Source organism: Neoarius graeffei, chromosome 5, assembly GCF_027579695.1.
Source record: "Neoarius graeffei isolate fNeoGra1 chromosome 5, fNeoGra1.pri, whole genome shotgun sequence".
Taxonomy (NCBI): domain Eukaryota; kingdom Metazoa; phylum Chordata; class Actinopteri; order Siluriformes; family Ariidae; genus Neoarius; species Neoarius graeffei.
The window spans coordinates 65,378,944-65,398,303 of record NC_083573.1 but is presented as its reverse complement, the minus strand read 5'-3'; the positions used below and the strand labels follow the sequence as shown (position 1 = coordinate 65,398,303).

The window sequence follows — 19,360 nt, the reverse complement described above, 5'->3', positions numbered from 1 at the left end:
ATGTAGTGCCCTTATGTAGGGAATAGATATTAAGCGGACTTTCATCCTGTAAAGTGCACTAGTTTTATGCAGACACTGCGAATATAAAACGTGTTTTAAAATAATTAAAAAAAAAGTCGATGTAATGATGTATCTTTAGAAAACGCTGAATTGCAACAGTGTTTGTGCAGGAAGAAAGCCACGAGGCAGTTGAATCAGGGCGGGAACTTGTGACTCACTGACTTCCTCTGGAGGTTTATAGTAAAGCGTGGAGCTGTGGAGCTCTGTAACACTCTGCTCTATGGCTGGGAGAAAACCCTGAACTTCCACATAGCACGCCATAGACACCTCAGGAATAGACACCAAAACCATTTGTTTCGGCAGAGCTGCAATAGTGAAGTCGTGTCATCGGTTTCCACTTCTTATTCGACTACTTTTTGGTTTTCTTTTCTAGGTAAGCACACTTCTCTCTCTCTCTCTCTCTCTCTCTCTCTCTCTCTCTCTCCCCACTCACTATAGAGGATTTTCACTCACATCCTTCTTGCCTGGTAGACTCTGCATCTTAATCTCATATTCTGTACTGTTTTACAGACCTATAGCTTGCTTGTTTGTTTTTGTTTGTAAACCATAATCTTCCACCAGTCATAATGCTACAGACCTAACTTCTTCTTTTTTTTTGGCATGGTGATGCACATTTGATATTTCCATTCAGCTGAAAACAAAACACACTTGCTGAAAGTTTCATTCTATTACTATAAAGTAATGACACCTTCAAACAAACCCCACTATGACTCCTGTAGTCATAGGCCCAAATCTAGAGTAATGTCTTTTACATTAGATTTCAAATGTAGTGTACGGTAATAAACATCATATAAATGTAATATATAAACCAAATCTCATGTCTGTTCTTGTAGATATCCTGCTTTGATGAATATGTTGAGGTTTAAGAAAGGTATGCTGTGGAATGTGTGACTGAGTCATGGATTGATTGGTTGGTTGGTTGTTATGCAACTTCCTTCGACCCTTATTGTGGTTATTGAGACTGCATGCATGAACATCCTTGAAGGCAGTCAAAAATGAAATGGAAATGGGACAGTCATGCTTATTGAGAAAAAAAAAATCAAAACGTTCTGTTCAGATTGAATGAATCATTGATCAAGACACACCTGGAACTGAACCGCTGAGTTTTTACACCTCGTGCATGACGCATGAGCAGCAAGCTGCACCTCAGTGAATCAAAAGTGACGTGTAACTTGTTGCAAAGTACAATTCACACCCATAGCCTATCATTGAAATCTTTTGGCAGGGCTAATGAACAGTGATGTGTGCAAAGACGGAAAAGGTAATGAGCTTATGATGGAGGGAGTGTAACAAGCGTAATATATTATCACTGAGTGTAAACTAGCTGGAGCTGGTGAAGAGGAAGAGCAGCTTTGTCCTTTCTGCTTCATTTTTCTTTTTTTTACCTCAAAAATTAAGCCAAACTCCTGAGACTGGCCACTGTTCAGGGGCATCCTTTGCATGTCACAGGTGATCAGACAACTTTCTTTTCCCCACTGAACACATTCAAATTGAGTTGTTTTTTTCTGTTTTGAATAAAAGGTCGTCTTAAATAAGTGCATTTGCAATTTACTTCAATAAAGAAAACCTTTATGAACAAAAATGCCATGACTCTTGAAACTAAGCTCTAGCCTTTTCTTAGATGTGAGACAGAATTCCTGAACCAGCTGTCTAAGTCACAAAATATAAGACTACGTTCAGACTGCACCCTGAAACGACCCATATCCGATTTTTTTGCCCATATGCGACCTGTATCCGATTTGTTATTGACAATCTGAACGACACAGATCCGATTTTTTCACATGCGACCCAGGCCGCTTGGATATGTGGTCCTAAATCCGATGCATATCCGATATTTTCACATGCGACTGCAGTCTGACCGGACAGGTCGCATTCATGCGACCTACACGTCATCAACAAGAGACAAACGTCACTATTCTGCGTTGGCTAATCCCGCCTCTTTGGTGGAAAACAACAACATTTGTACAGTTTTCAGAATTTAAATAGACTTTTATAGAATTGATCAAGCTAATGGTGGATTTGGTAGGGACCTGGATGTTGATCTGTTAGCCTGATTAAATAAAACAGTTTCTATAACTGATTTATAACTTAAACCATCCTGTACCACATCGCCAGGTCTCGCCTCATCTCCATAGCAAACTGCACTGGTGTTTATGCACCTTGAGCCAGCGCTGAGAGAAGTTGCAGAATTCAGCTGGCTATAAACAATCTAAATAAATATTTATAAACATGTAGAAAAAGTTTATTAATATGACGAAATAAATATGTGCAAATCATTAAGCCTGAATTAAGAGTTTGGTAATACAGCGGCCGTATCCCAAATGACTGCCTACTGAAGCTCGAGTGCACTATATAGAGTTTAAAAATCCATTACTTCCTAGTAACATGTAGTGCACTTATATAGAAATTAGAGAGACATTTAGGAGTCAACCCTCGTTACCAGGCTACACGTTTTCATTTCAGTTCAGAAACAAAAACACACACGACACCTCACACTTTAACACTAACCAGATAATTAAACAAACAAACAAAAAAAGAAAATCATTAAACTTGAAGAGTGCGCTTTTTTTTTTGTTTACGTATTAGGTAGATGTGCTTATTACGTGTCAATTTGCGCATGCGGGACACTTTTGGGTCGTTTTCCATTCATATTGGAGATCGCATACAAGTCTCATATAATTGGTAATGTGAACGGCCTAACAAAAAAATCGGATTTCACAACAAATCGGATATGGGTCATTTCAGGTTGCAGTCTGAACGTAGTGTAAGTGGCTCCTTATTGGCTGGCAAGTTTAGGCCCCTATTCAGGACCCTATTTGCACAAAATTACACTTTCTATATCCTCTTCTTTTAAAATTAGTGGATTTGTGTTAGGTCTTTAGTGTAATATTTCCATATGAAAGCATTTTATATAAACTAAGAGCAGTATATAAGCATTTTGTGGGTAGTAAACAATAGCAGGCCATGAATTGGGAAAAGCTTTTCTATCCTACAGTGTAAACTGGAGCTGTTATGGGACCAGACATGTGGCAACCATGTGACTGGGCCATATGCAATCTTGCAAGTGCAAAGTGATTTTTGGGACTTTTTCCCTGACTAGCCCCAACAGAGTGTGCTTTTAAGAAAAGCAGTGTCTGCCTGGTTTTTTTTTTTTTTTTGTGTGTGTGTGTGTGTGTGTTTTTTTTTTTCTTTTTCTGTGGTGGCAGCTATTTTAACACTATTATTTGATGATGAACCTTTTTTCCTCCTCTAACTGTCTCCATACTGGGGTAATGAGTCAAAAAGTCTATAAAATCTCAATCCTGCTATCCCCCATGTAATTTTAGTGTCTGGTATTTGAATGCTGACAGAGGCTGAGGGAGGTTGAAAATGCATTTGTTTGCATTTTCTCTCCCCCTGAGCCCAGTGTTGAGGCTAAGAGAGTCAAATGAGCCTTGAAAATGGTCACATTCTTTCAGAGCGGTGTTTTTCTAAGGTTAGCCTCTCTTAGGCATTGGAATACCACCATCTGTGGTGTGACTAAAAAGAGAGTCGACTGGACATAGGCTTTCCCTTGACTATTTTTTAAAAATATATTTTGCTCTGAGTCTAGACTTAGCAGGTGGTGAGGAGTTGAGTTTCACAGTACTCTGTCTTTTCTTGTGAAAAAGACAATCAGCGAAAGATATTACTTGTTGGGAATGCATTTACTTGTCTGTGTCCTTGGGAATTTCACAGTGCATCAGTGCAACCCTCAACTTGTTATGAGGAACAAGCTGTTTCAGGCTTGAAATAAATTCAGAGGCACTTGAGAACAGTAGGCACCCACTTGACAAATATCGTCTGCATTTACAATCCATTAACCTCAATCATTTTTTTTCCAAGTTTAAACTAATTTAAGCATGTATACTATTCTGTGAATATGTACTGATTTTTATTATACAGCATAATTTTGAATGTGCACTTCATGTAGACTTATTCAGAGAATGTGTGTAAGGAATGTGCTCATTTCACTGGCTAAATCTACTTGGGGAAAAAAAAAGAAGATAAAACAGACTTTAATCTTCTGTAGTCCACCGCCTCATTTCCTTGTCTGTATCCTGACTTATGACGTCTGGTGGTTCAGGACCTGGTGTGTGTGTACTGAATGTTGGGAAATGACCTCAGGTTTCCTTTGTGGGGATTCCAGGTGCTGCAGTGGAGCTTTTAGCAGCTGGTGGCTTCCTCCTAGGCTAGAGGGAATGAATGGGCGAAATTAGATCCTCTGAAACAGGGCCTCATAGGAGGCAGTGTGCTGCTTCGTCTCGGTCATTGATCTCCTGTTTGTTTATCCCTCCTTGTTCTCTTCCTCTTGCTAGCTGTAATGTCAATATGGATACTGGCTGGATGTGAGTTTGGGTCACTTCCCTTCTGTTTTAAGCTTGTTTTTTTTCCCCTCTTTTTGTTTTTTCCATTCTTGCCTTGACACTATTTTAGTTGTCACATTCTGTGTGTGTGTGTGTGTGTGTGTGTGTGTGCGCGCGCGTGTGTGTGTGTGTTTTATTTTTAACGTATTTAACATGTCAGTACCTGCTGTCAGTGAAACAAATGTGTTAAGGGTTACTTAAAAATCCTCGTCTTCATAAACATGAAAATAACTTGCAACCCCAAATCAAAGAGAAATTTTGGAAGGTATGTTGAAATTGATATTAAAACTGAAACAATGATTTGTAAATCATCTTTGACCTGCATTGCATTCAAAACAATACAACAGCACATTATTTTATGTTTTACCCCAAGAATTGTACTGTTTTTTTTTTGTTTTGTTTTCAAAATAGACACTTACTTATTTAAATTTTGATTCTTGGAACACGTTTCAAAAAAGTTGGGACAGTAAAGCATTTGCCATTTTATAATGTTGTCATTCCTTCTCATAACATTTAAAATGATGACGCGTTTTCAGATGTTATTTTGTCCCATTCTTCCTGCAAACAGGTGTGCAACATTACGAGGTCGTCATTGTCATATTTTTCATTTCAAAATTCAACACACATTCTCTATCTGGGACAGAGGGGACAGACACCCTCTTCTTCCAGAGCTATGCCTTTCTAATGTGTGCAGAATGTGGTTTTGCACTGTCTTGTTGAAATCTCCCTGGAAAAGTTTCCGTCTTGAATGCAGCATATGTTGCTCCAAAATCTCAGTGTACATTTCTGCATTAATGCTGCCATCACAGAAGTGTAAGTTACCTTTGCCAAAGGCACTGACACAACCCCATACCATGACACACCCTGGCTTTTTGACTTGTTGCTAGTAACAGTCTGGATGGTCCTTTTTGTCTTTGGTCCAGAGCACATGGCATCCATTTCTTCCAAAAAAAGACCTGGAATACTGATTTGTCTGACCACAAGACACATTTCCACTGTAGTTCATCCCAGAACCCTCTGAGCCCAGAGAAGTTGACAGTGCTTCTGGACACAGTTAAGATAAGGCTTCCTTTTTGCACAGTAAAGTTTTAACTGGCATTTGTCCATGTGATTATATCAGCTATAGATGAATGACGTTTCTTGATGCAGTGCAGTCTGAGGGATTGAATATCACAGGTGTTCAGCTTAGGCTTGTGCCCTTTCCCTTTTTGCAAATTCCTCTCCATTCATTGAATTGTTAAATGATGTTATGCAGAGTAGAGGGTGAAATATCCAAATCCCTTCATAAATTTCTTTGAGGAACATTGTTTTGAAACGTTTCAATAATTTTCTCATGCATTTGTTGGCAAACTGGAGATCCTCAGCCCATCTTTGCTCCTCAAAGACTAGGCCTTTCCTGGATTCTGATTTTGCACTAAATCATGATTACAATTACCTGTTGACACCACCTGTTTCAAATCGCATCATTAATTGTTTTACCTCATTACTAGCCCTAAATTGCCCCTGCCCCAACTGGTTTTTGGAATGTGTTGCAGGCCTGAAACACAGGGAGATATATATATGAAATGAAGTTGACCAGACAAAACATGAAATATGTTCAGTTCATACTGTCTGCAACAAAATAAAAGTTAAAGTAAATTTAGAAATCACTGCTTTTTATTTTATTTGCATTTTCCCTACCATCCCACTGTTTTCTGATTTGGGGTTGTAAAATGTAATTTGTCAGTGGGACATCCATAGCTAAGTAATGGGCAGGCTTTCATGGATTTTGCAGAAACACATTGTGATTAGGTGTGAAATTGTGATGGCCAACTTCTCAGGCTATACTGAAGTCTTTTCTTCAGCCCCGAGGTATCTCATCGGCCATTAGAGTGCAGTCCTTACATCCATTTCAATCTGTCAGCCAAACATGGCCCATATCCAGGCATTGACTCACTCCACTAGCCCTAGGAGACATATCCTGCTAATCTTGTGACAGAAAAGACATGAAGTCACTCAGTGAGATTTGTTCTCAGAAGAGACTCTGAGCCAAAAGGAAGAGGCTTCATTATTTTATCATCAGAGAGACGTGCTCTAGCCTGCATGTGAGTGAACGTGACATTGTGTACGACTCCAGGATATGAATGCCCTTCTGGCCCCAACTTGTAAAACTCGCAAAATTTGCCTACTTGCCACTTTATGTACTACTGTCAAATAAACTATAAGTCCTTCCTTGTATTTCAGCAGTGTGCTATAAAAGTGAGGGCCAAGGCAAATAATAATCAAGGCTGAATTACCATGGGGACTAATCCAGTAGAAATTGCTATTGGCTTACCAATGCATTGTTCATGCTATGTTATATTTAAAGTGAATAAGAATGTGAAGTAATTGGATATTGTGTTTTGTAGATATGAAGTTAGCTGTGCTGTATTATCAAATATTCAGACAGGTAGGTAATATTTATTAAACAGTTAGATTTGAATACATGTCTGTTACTGAAGTGTGAATTTGCTGTTTAGATTTTAGGAATCCTGTTATGTTTACACCCAGTGATTTGAAGGTATAGGCATAGTATAGGCTTATCTGATTTTCCTGTGGTTATTAATCCGATATGAATCCACATTCAGCTTTACCCTGACTGTATGTTGTTTTGTCTGCAGCAAACATGACAAGTGCTTGTCTCCTTTCATCCATGACATTTCTGTAGCATCTGTTCAAAATAAAGCTTTGTCACTCCTAATCAACATTGCAGCATTTACATGATTACCATCAGCCATTCTGCATTCATGCACCATAATATTTTTATTTTCACATTGCCTAGCTACAAATGACTAAAAATTGCAGTGGCTACAGACTACAACTATTTTCACTGTGTAACTGCGATAGAAATGACACATTCTGAATTAGCAACTTTAACCAAGTTAGCCAGTGTCAACATTAGCCAGCTAGGTAGTTATTAGGTAGGCAGCTTAGCTTAGTAGTCAGTTAGCTCTAACAGTATGTTGGCTTTAGCAAATAGCTAAATTAATGAACAAGCTAGCTAAATAGAAGAATAGAAAATAGAAATTTTGAAAAGGTATGTATGTATAATGCCCATACAAGCTTCTGTTTGTAGGAGTTTAGGATCAATGCATCGACATACCTCATGTGCAAGTATCCTCTGCCCTATATTTTCTACCCTTGTGTGAGAACATGGAAATTGCTGTTTGTGCTATAGCACTGGCATCACTTCTGTGTGTCTTGAGTAATCTGCCTGCCTCTGAGCAGACTCAATTGGAATGAGTGCCAAGTAAGGATTATTAACCATGATGACTTGCTAACACTTAATTAACATCCACATCTGTATGGCACAAGAGCAAATGACTGTGACATCATGGGAGATGAGGCATAATCGGACAAACTGCACGCGTATATGTTTCCATTTTGTAATAGAGAGAGTATGTGTGTGTGTGCGTGCTCGTGTGCACTCCTGCTTTGACTTGGTTTGGTTCTTTTGGAGAGCTAAACAATCCTTGACCTTAACAGCAAGCAACCTGTTATAAATTTAGCTGTTTACAATGGAATCATTTAACCCAGCCAACCCACGCACAGAGTGGTGCACGGCAGAGCGTGATAACTTGGCATTTGTGGATTTGTCTAGTCTTACTAGAACTGCAGAAATGTTGTTTCTTGACTTGCAAACATCATGCCCTGTGTATGCTCAAGACGATAAATGTGCATCAGTCATGTGGCTCAGACAGGCCAGCCATGCGATGACGAATGAGATCCACTGTGCAGTGCTCAACAAAGCATAAAAAGTAGTGAATAAGCCTAGACCTCTTCTCACATGCACAGAATCTCATGTTTATTGACAATCTCAGGGGATGGCATGGTACTGCTGATGAGGGTTTTAGAGGATGCCATTACTTTGTGGAGAGACAGAGGCAGTGGTTGTCTCCTTTGTTAGGACACCTTGATAGTACTTCTTCTCTCTCTGGCTTCTTACAGGAGCCCATAAATGGGAGAAAGTGTATTTTGTGTGTCTATAAAAGGACGATGGCTTGTGAGGGGAATCTGATGTAGAACAGAAGGCCAGTGCTTTACACAGTGCTTTATAGATCTGTGCACCAGGACAGGAGAATCATCGAGGGGTTGAGTTGTTGACAATATTGCCTTGAGCATGCAGTCACTATGTTAAGTAATGTTCATGAACAGGTGCCTAAAGTTGAGCTTTAGTAGGGCCTACCCCAGTGGATTGCTCAAGCAGTGTTATCATACCTTGTGGTCATTTGGAGACTGGAATCATATTTCCCAAATTAAATTGTGTTAAATCAGATATTTAACAGTTATTCCACGAAATCGAGTCGTACGTGAGCTGATGAGGCATGTAGCACCAAGCATATATGATGAGATTGAGTGGAATAACTGTTATTCTATCCACATTCACTGGATTTTGAGAAACGGAGCATTTTTACTTTTATTTTTTGCAAATTCCATAAAAAAAAACTTTGTACAAAACGTCCAACAAAATCATTTCCGCTTTGAATGTAAACAAACTGGCAAAATGACAGGAGCAATTTATGAAAAATGCTACAATAATAATTCTTGAGAAATAAAAGATATGTTCTTACCATCAAATACTTTCATTCCATATTTTGTAGCTTTTTTTATTTTTTGGGGTTTTTGTTTTCAAGTAGAGTTTTTATTTTGTCCTCGGTTGGTTCGGCAACACACTCCGCCATTTTCTTCTTCTGCTTCTTTAGGGTTTTTTGGCGGTTGGCAAACCAACTTGAAGGTGCATTGCTGCCCCTGACTGGGCTGGAGTGTGGAACAGGAGATATTAGGGGGCAAAAAAATATATTCTTTTAGCTATTTCTGTTTCTTTTAAATACTTGATAACAAAGTGATATATCTGACTTGATGCACTCTGCCATTTTGTTTTTCTCTACTCCCAGTATATGAGCTGATAGCCTAGTAGTAGAGTAGCCAATCAGAGCATGCGATTGTTCATATCCAGTGAATGTGGATAGAATAATTATGCTTATTTGTGCTTTTTTTTTTTGTTCTTTCAGCCTCCCCAGTTCTAGTAAAATGTATCCTTTCCTTTCCCATTAATATCTGCAGTGAAAGATATGAATCTCCTAAAGCCTGAGAGCAGAGGAGGTTCTGTTTTAACCACGATGCTGATATTATCTGTTTCTCAGTGATCCATCTATAGACTAGAAAAGCACTCGGAGAGCGCAGACCTCCACCAAGAATCCTTTTAAAAAAAATCTGGGATCCAGAAGGTGATCCAGATCACCGCCAAAATTTAATGGATTGTTACTTGTGCCCAGTCACACCTGGGAAAAAATTTCAGAGCAATCTGTTCATTACTTTTTCCGTAATGTTGCTAACAAACAAACCAACGCTACCGAAAACATAACCTCCTTGGCGGAGGTAAAAACCACTACATCTTTAACTAAATGCTTGAGGAGGCTCTTACGAGGAAACCACTACACTCTTGTCATCAGCACACAGTGCAGGCTAATGTAGCCGTGCTTGGATAAACCAGTTATGATCACTTCTGTACAAACACAAGCCTGATGTATTTTGAACACCAAGCAATGTGTTTGTCACAAATGGCCAAGAAGGTCTTTTGGCAGTCATTTTGGCATCCACTTTCAGGAAAGAAAGGGGTTCCTTCTGGTACCCTAAAGGTGTTCTGTTAGTATGTGTGGGGGAATACTTGGATACTGCGTAAAGCCCAATTTCATAGTGAAACACTATGTAATAGTCTCCTTCTATTTATGGAAAAGATTTAAAGTAGAGTCCCTTTGGAAGCCTAGAACCATTAATCACACAAAAAAAAATACTGTTTTTCAAAAGTGTATTTATTAATGCCATTGGCTAATGAATAGTTGTGCAATTATATTTACTTGCTGCAATGGATATATGGATTTCTATATGCAAAATAATTGTTGACCACCAAATACTATATATTTCAAATGTAGTTTTGATTCCATACATATTTCTTGCCTTGATCCAAAAATCAATGAAAAATAATTTATAAATCAATCAGCACAACAGAAAAACATTCACTCTGTCACTGGGACGTTTGAACCTCAGCAATGCCACAGCCATCCATGGCCAGGAGTCCAGTGCTCTCTGAATGGAAGGGATGACATTACTCTCTCCCATGCCTATTAGAGAGATACTAACCAATCATGTGAGGACATGTATGTGGAAGAGGGCAGTTAGCGCTTCCTTCCAAATATGTTCATTTGTCCTGTGATGCATCGTGAGCAGTAGTTTGAATACATGTGGAAGCAGGTGCTCTCATTGGTTTGTTGATGGCATGTGATAGGAGAGAGCTAGGTAGTGGGTGATATTTATCAAATGATCAAAACTGGGAGAAAATGGGGTGGGGGACAAAAAAAAAGGCACAATAACAAATGTCAGATTTCACAGAGTTCTAATGTTTGGTCAGTGACTGTCCTCATGTTGACGTCAAACAATACCAAAATAATATAGTTTAGTAAATGTTAATACACGTTAATTGTCTGTAATATTTTAAGTTAAAGTAATTTTAATGTCTGTTTATCACACATTGTTCATTTGATTTCATTACTCTTCTGGTACAAGGTCAGCTGATAGCTAAGGTTAGATGAGTAGGAATGTAGGTTATGGAAAATGTGACTGCTTAGCTTTGCTACTAGACAATAGCTCGGTATGTTTATATAAAATGTAACACCTGAATCTGGAAGTCTTTTTCCAGAAACTAGTGCTACTTACTATCTCGGATCAGACACTGTTTTGTTGTTTTATTATTATTATTATTATTATTATTATTATTATTATTATTATTAGTAGTAGTAGTAGTAGTTTTTGTTAGCATTCATTTATTTGTAAGCTAATTTTCTGTGCACTACTACAGAATTTAAGTTGTCAAGTAAATCAGATTTGTTTTATTAAGGGAGAAGTGGAAATATATATTTTTATTAATAGGAAATGAAAGTGTAATCCATCCTGGACTTAACCAGTACATGCAGAAAATAGGGTTACGGCATTTTAATGTGGTATTGTGGTAATACAGTGACCTTAGAGAGGGGGCATTTGTGTTTGATTAGCAGTAATTTCTGTTTGGACACGTACATAATTTACCTTTGTTATCTTTGTTCTCTATTCAGCCAAAAAGAACTTTATCAGTGGTACTAGTGACAAATGTGTTTTGCATTGCTGAATGATAAAGAGTGTACCATGTGACACAGAGCGATAACAAGATGATGCATGCAGGGTTGTTCCCTCAAAGACAAAAATGCCTTCCTCAACTTGTGCTCGACCTCATAAGACCTAATTAAGGAACACTAAACAATGTTAATGTTACAGCTTTCACAATGGAGATGTTTCACACATGATACTTGATCCAGGTTGAGGACCCGATGTTAAGATAGCCAAAGAAACATTAAGACATAACAGTCCCAGTAAAGGCCAATTTATGCTGACAACCCAGTCCTCGCAGATGGCGTCTGCGTAGCCCCCCCCCTTCGCAGACGCTCTGCGCGCACCTCCCAAAAATTGTGACCACCGCAGAAGCCTTGCAGACAGCGTCACAGATAAGAGGGCTCTGATTGGTCCACTCTACATCCGCTGTACACGCACTTCCGCTTCCCTACTTTCCCCGTTTGGTTTGTTTTCACTACCGCCATTTTTAAAAACATGAGCGAAGATGGAGCAGCACGAAGGGCGGTTGATCGAGGAAGTGAGGAAGTACGTACATCTATACGACTCCAGTTCTAGTCATTATAAGTAACCGGAGGATAAACACTCTACTAACCACACCCACCAACTACTCCTAGCGATTTCGCGACTTCGCACCCCCTTGCGTTGTGGCGGTGAATAACATCGCGCACGCCTATTACTCCCCGCTCAACGATAAATTACAACTGTCTGCGAAAAGCTATCTGCGAAAGCCTTGTCGCAAGAGCATGCAGAGGCCCTAAGTAGACTATGCTGACCAGTATTATGCACTTCAGCTAAATGAATGTTTTCATCAGAGCAAAATATTTGTCTATGTTCTATTTAAGTTCAAAATGATTCAATGAATCAAAATTATTTTTCCATGAAACTTGCTTGACTAGGGGCGGCACAGTGGTGTAGTGGTCAGCACTGTCGCCTCACAGCAAGAAGGTCCGGGTTCGAGCCCCATGGCCGATGAGGGCCTTTCTGTGCGGAGATTGCATGTTCTCCCCGTGTCCGCGTGGGTTTCCTCCGGGTGCTCCGGTTTCCCCCACAGTCCAAAGACATGCAGGTTAGGTTAACTGGTGACTCTAAATTGACCTTAGGTGTGAATGGTTGTCTGTGTCTATGTGTCAGCCCTGTGATGACCTGGCGACTTGTCCAGGGTGTACCCCGCCTTTTGCCCGTAGTCAGCTGGGATAGGCTCCAGCTTGCCTGTGACCCTGTAGAACAGGATAAAGCGGCTAGAGATAATGAGATGAGATGAGATGAGACTTGTTTGACTTAGCTTCTCTTCAGTCACATGACATCACATATGATGCTACAATTCTTTGTTTACTTTATGGATATTATATTTATAATCAGTATAATTACAGCAGGCAGCACGGTGGTGTAGTGGTTAGCACTGTCGCGTCATAGCAAGAAGGTCCTGGGTTCGAGCCCAGCGGCTGGCGAGGGCCTTTCTATGTGGAGTTTGTGGGTTTCCTCCGGGTGCTCTGGTTTCCCCCACAGTCCAAAGACATGTTAGTCTAATTGGTGACTCTAAATTGACTGTAGATGGGAGTGTGAATGGTTGTCTGTGTCTATGGTGGGGTTTACATTAGACCGTATCAGCGGATCATCAGATTAACGTTTTTAAAAACGATTAGCGTGCACACAGCAACGCCAATACACGATTCGCGTGCACACAGCAATGCCAGTACACGGATACGCTAATCACATGACTAATTCGGCACGCAAGTTGAAATGTGTCAGTGCGGCTCATCGCTTCCTCCTCAGCGGCTGCGCTCCAAATCACTCCGCCCTGAACAACGAGTGCCCTCTGGAGGGTGCGCACTCCGGCCCTGCGCAGCTCACAGAGCGCGCGAGTGAAGCGCACTAGCAGTGATTCGGGACTGAACCGCTGTGCGCAAGTCACTCACCACTTGCAAGTGGAAGGATGGCAAGCCTAAAGACAATCATAACTACACAATGGGCAGTATTTGCATCAGTATTTGCAGTATTTTCATACTTTTATACTCTTTAATGAAAGGTGATACAAGGCGGAAGTCCGCGCCGTTTTTCAGCAGTCGCGTCACATGACCAACGCCAGCGAATCAGGAAGGTGGATGTCACAGTGACGTTGTCCAATGACGACGCCAGCTAGAGCTCAGCACAGCGTATCCGCGTATTCTCAATGTTTACACAGCACCGGACCAGACACGATCTGGATTGAATACGTGGACCCTGGCGGATTCCCGTTTCCCGGCGTTTTAATGTAAACGGACAGTGCATCCGCGAAGAAAACGAGACAGATACGGTCTAATGTAAACTTGGCCTATGTGTCAGCCCTGCAATGACCTGGCGACTTCTCCAGGGTGTACCCCGCCTCTCACCCATAGTCAGCTGGGATAGGCTCCAGCTTGCCTATGACCCTCTAGAGCAGGATAAGTGGCTACAGATAATGGGTGGATGGATAATTATAGCAACAAATGAAAAATTCATTATATGGGTATTTCTTCGGGAACGGAATTACATTCACAGCAAAATGTGATAACTCTTTTAGTTGCAATACTCAAGATAATGGTATTAAATAAAAATTTCATACTGTATGCGGTATCTTTTGATCCTAAAAAAGCATAGAAAAATTGGCTATCTTTAACTGTGAACGCAAAATCTTTCATGAGGAAAGAAAAGTCAGAACGGAATTACGTCAGAAAAAACTGAACTTTCATTTCTTCAATTAAAACCAATATTTCTCTGAAGAAACATTGCTGTAATCAGGGTGATGATTTTTAAACATGGTTTATGGTACATTTTGCCTTGGATTCCATACTTTAGCTATATCACTGACCTGACAAGTTAAGCAAGCTTAATAATTTCATAATTTTAGCCTCTCTGCTGAAAAATTGCCCATGTAAGATTACCAGGCAAGTGAAAACTCCAAAACTCCAAAGTGCTCAGTCCATGTTTTGGTTACCCGGAAACCCAAAGGAAAGAATCAGTCATTAAAGTAAAGTAATGGCACATTTCCTGTTAGTCAGCAAGTTAAGTGCATTAATAGACTATGGGAACTGTCTAGTAAAAATAGTTCCACCATCAGCTAGAAGTGCTTCGGTTGATGTGCATCAGGCAGTGGGATTTGGAAACGTACGCTATAGTTAGCAAGAAGGTTCTGGGTTCGAGCCCTGCGGTCGGCGAGGACCTTTCTGTACGGAGTTTGCATGTTCTCCTCGTGTCTGCGTGGGTTTCCTCTGGGTGCTCCGGTTTCCCCCACAGTCCAAAGACGTGCAGGTTAGGTTAACTGGTGGTTCTAAATTGTCCATAAGTGTGAATGTGAGTGTGAATGGTTGAGAGAAGAAAAACCTCTATAATAATCCAGTAGAAGGCAACGGGAAATCACTACTGTAATGTTCCCTAGAGACTTTGATGGCTGAAGCTGTCAGAGCAGCCACGTCACTGTAGTGATATGCCAAAATGGATGGATGGATGGATGGATGGATACTGTAGTTACAGCATCAAGGTGCAGCACACTGACATAGTACACAATATGTTTATACACCAACTTGAAACTTCTGCAAAACTTATAGGAGGTGTTTTTTTTTTTTTTCCTTTCTCTGATTCTTGAACCTATTGGTCTGCCAGGCCATGTATTTAAAAAAAAACCCACACAGTTAGCCTGGACATGAAATCTGCTTAATCAGTTTAGCATTTTGAAATTACTGGACATTAAAATGTGATTTCAGTCCCGTCACATTCCTACCATCTTTTATTTACACTCACAGTTGGTACATAGACATGTGCCACCAAGGGGCTGTCCGAGCATGTGGAGGGATTTTGTGTGTCTGTTTCCATAAACATTTGTGGTATTGCCAATAAGTGAGATTATTTTGGGTAAATCAGTTGTATTTTTCTACTGCTATTAAACTCAAGATGGCCTGGATCAACCAGAAGGTAGTGGAGATCCTAGTGCAGTGAACAGAGGCAGAGAAAGCAGGAGCCAGAGCGCTGTGTCTATGAGGTAATGTCTCTCCCCGTCGCTGGCGCACGCGTGGCCTTGTGTCTTAGACTGTGGGACGACAGAGGGAATTAAGGGGGGATGGGACCATGGCAGCTTGATTTATAGGCACCTTTGAAGTGAGTTCATTCTAGCCATAAGGCTTGCCGTCCTCTGTTTCAGAGCCTGGGACGTAGCCCCCAGAGTACAGAAATGGGGGGGGGGGGAAAGACTCCTGCAGATCAGCGACCCTCTCCACAACCTGAATTCATACACATCCTCAGTTTTTGACAACCCAGGGCATATCCGACTTCTTGATAGAAACTGATGGACATTTCTGAAGCACTCACTTTTCCACATAAGATATACTCTTGTAAAACGTGGCAGAATGAAAAGAGGAAAGGTGGTCCAGTTTTGATGGGTCTGCTGAGACTCATAAAAGAGAAGACGTGGAGACATGTTTAAATCCAAGCCAGCAGGCCATGGCAGAGAACACCAGTTATGCTTTTCTTGGATAAATCTTCAAAAGAAACACGTGTTTATGTAACTGTTAGTGTGTGTATTCTGTTCAGAAGTATTAGTGCTTGCTCTCAACAATTTGGAAAATGTCTGATTTGTTTATATAGGACTCTAGTAGTGGTGTAGTAATAATGTACAATGATGATGGCTAAATGAAGATAAATATGAAGAAAGGTCCTCATATCATTTGAATTAAATACATTTATGGTTTCTTAAAGTTGAGGTATCAAATTATGCTTTAAACAGAACAATCTGATTTTGGTACCTTGAGAGTTTTTTTTTTTTTTTCTGTTCACCAGAATATAGCCAGTCGTATATGAGAGCATCTCGGATCTCAACTGTACATGAAACATATGCTATTTCTCAATATGACATTTACTGGATCATTATTGGATCAAGAGGCTGATCTTTTGCAGATATGTAGAGTTATGTGGATTCCATTTGGTGTAGTCAGATGTGACCATAAAATCTATTCAAAATTATGCAAGAGTTGTGGTAATAATCCATATCAGGTGTCATGTAACAAACAGGCCATCATCGGCAAATCCATACACGGAGTAAACACGGGTGGAGTTCAAAACCAGGAAAAACACAAATCTAAACTACATCAGGGTAAAAATAATTTAAAAAAGTTTTTAAAAAATGCAATAACAGTAACAATGTGCTTATTACAGTGTCTACATGTGCAAGATTCCACAAGGATAGACTACAGAGAGAGGGATATAAATATTTGACACAGGTGTGACAAACCAGACCCAGCTGCAAACAATGATCAGGGGCCATGGAGAAGCCAGAGCTGTTGCAGGAGCTGAAGAAAACAGGAAGTAATCAGGAGGTGTCCGTGGTGTTATTGTTCTCAGTGGAAGCTCCTCTTAGGAAGACACAGCATCCCACAGACTGTGATTCACAAGAAAATACTTGTGCTGAATACCATAGCTTGTTTATCCATTTGGACAAGTGTGCGGTATTGATTTAATACAACTTTGACTTAAATTTATGATGCATTCCTCTGCATGATAGTCATTGCTTCAGGAAGTGTGTGCTGAAATCTGTTTGTGAGGATGTTAATAGTTCAAGTGAAGTTAGTTGACATGGAGTCAGAGTGCTGTGCATAGTTCTGCAAGACTCAGCAGAAAGCCATCACTAAGAGACATAAACAAAGGGTCTAGCGGAGGGGTGCAAGCAGCTGTTGTAAGGACGGCTCTTCCTGAACAACTCTTTCATTGTCTTTTAGATCTTTTGCTGCCATCGCTGTTTATTTTGGTGTCTTGCAACCAAATAATGAGTGTCTGTCTTTCCTCTCTGAGTCTGTCTGTAAGTATTTTAGTACTAAACATTAGTGATAGGCTGCTTATCTATCAATGTCTGAATTTGTTTGTCAAATGATGTGAGCTGTTTCTGGTGCTGGAGTCATGCAGGAAGTAGCAGAGTGTATGTTTCCATAAATCATGTCAGTTGATGGAGGGTTATGGGTTTTGTTTTGGGTTTTTTTTTTTTTAATGTTGAGTAGAGTTTAAATAGTTAGTGGTCAAACCCCTTAAAGCCCCAGCTTATTTACTCAGTTGTTCACCTTAAAGCATATTCTTCACTAATGACTATAATAAGTATTGTGAAATTAATAGGACAACTTGTGTCTTATTTATATACTGGTCTGAGCACAGACTCCTGTTTTTGCTTGTCTTATCTTGTTGCTGTCTTTAACTGCAGGCTGCTCTGCACAAGCATAAGGATGCATTTTTCTTGTAGATGAAAAGCACATCTGTAAGTTGCTCTGGATATGAGGATCCGCTAAATTGTGCAACTGTTAATGTAGTTATAGTGAGGAATGTAAGTCTGGATGCATATGGATTCTGAGAGTTTGTTTTTTTTTAAAGAATATTGTTTCATACTGACAGTGGCTCCTCAATGTTATCACAGTGTCATCGCATATAGCTGGTAACTTTAGGAGCTGACTTCTAAATATTTTCTTGATTTTACAAATGTACAGAAGGATATAGACTGAATTATAACCTGTTACTATAATGTTACCTCAATTTATACCATAGGTGCTAAAGAAGGCACCTGGACTTGCTTGAAATTCTTGAAGACATTTCACCTCTCATCCAAAAGGCTTCTTCAGTTCTGTCTGACTCGTGGGGCATTCCAGGTATTTATCCTCTAGTGGACCAAAAGCAAACCTAAAGAGAGTTGTTGAGGTCACATGAGTCGTTGACACTCTCAATCATCCTGTAGGTGTTGGGGTCCCTGGAGGCCGGGTGTGAACTGTGTTAGCAGCCTAGAGAGTCATTAGGGTGATCTGTGGGTCTTTGGCTCTCTCTGCCATCATGTAAGTCATTGAAGTCAGCTGAGTTTTGGTGTGGATGTGTATTCAGTTTTCTGGGAAGTGTGCCAAGGACTACATGTGACTGATAAGTGGTGTCTCAGGCCCTGTCCACACGGCAACGGATTCAGGTGAATCTGATACAATTGTTTATCGTTTCAACCTGGCGTCCACACGGCACCGGCGTTTTGGGTGCCCCACAACGCAATCTTTTGAGAACGGGTTCCAGAGTGGAAAGATCTGGCAACGTTGCCATTGCGAAGTCGTCTGGATGAGTAGAACGGATTTGTTTACGATGACGTCACAACCACATGACTGTGAGTGCTTCACACCGGGTAGAAGTGTAACGAACTCGATGCGAGTTGTCAACAAATCCTATAACTTGGTTCATGAAATGCGCTTACAAAATATTTTCAGTGAATATTTATTGTGTAATGGTGCAAAGTGAGAGAGAGAGAATAGCCCTTAGGGCAGAGTCAATCCCGCCAGCAAAAATAGGGAAAAAAGGAGCGATCTCACCTCTTCAGATGTTGGTTCAAGTCCTACAATACATTCCTCAAAAAGGGCGTAGAAGAACAAATTAATCCATCAACATGTAGCATTCAATTTATTCCGGACCATTAAAGACGCCGCCTTCCGCGTAGAATCATACGTCATCCTCGCCGCCATACTGGATGGGTCAAAGCGGAGAATAAAGATGCCTCATTCATGTGCTGCTTTTAACTGTACCAACAGGTTTACCGTCCAAACGAGATCACATGGGATTATCTTTCACAGGTGAGACTGGAAAAATACTTTTCATTGTATTTGGTCATTTATAATGTAATTTTACGAACAGATTTTTCTGACTTTGTGGCTAATATGAAGTCTCGCACATAATAGTTTATGCGCATGCGTCCTTACTACTTCTATTGTTCTGGTGTC

The 19,360-nt window shown here is 40.3% G+C and overlaps 1 protein-coding gene across 3 annotated transcripts in view; it reads left to right on the top strand.

Annotated features, from left to right (window-relative positions):
• The first annotated feature begins 239 nt into the window (after positions 1–239).
• Positions 240–19,360, top strand: part of fhl3a (four and a half LIM domains 3a) — a 56,477-nt gene continuing 37,356 nt past the window's right edge. The window contains exons 1-2 of one of the 3 annotated variants that reach the window (XM_060922252.1): positions 362–433; positions 6,833–6,873. The gene's annotated coding sequence lies outside the window, so the exon portion shown is untranslated. Of the gene's footprint in view, positions 434–6,832; positions 6,874–18,362; positions 18,443–19,360 lie in introns of those variants that run through there. The other 2 variants (XM_060922254.1, XM_060922253.1) reach the window with 2 other exon arrangements.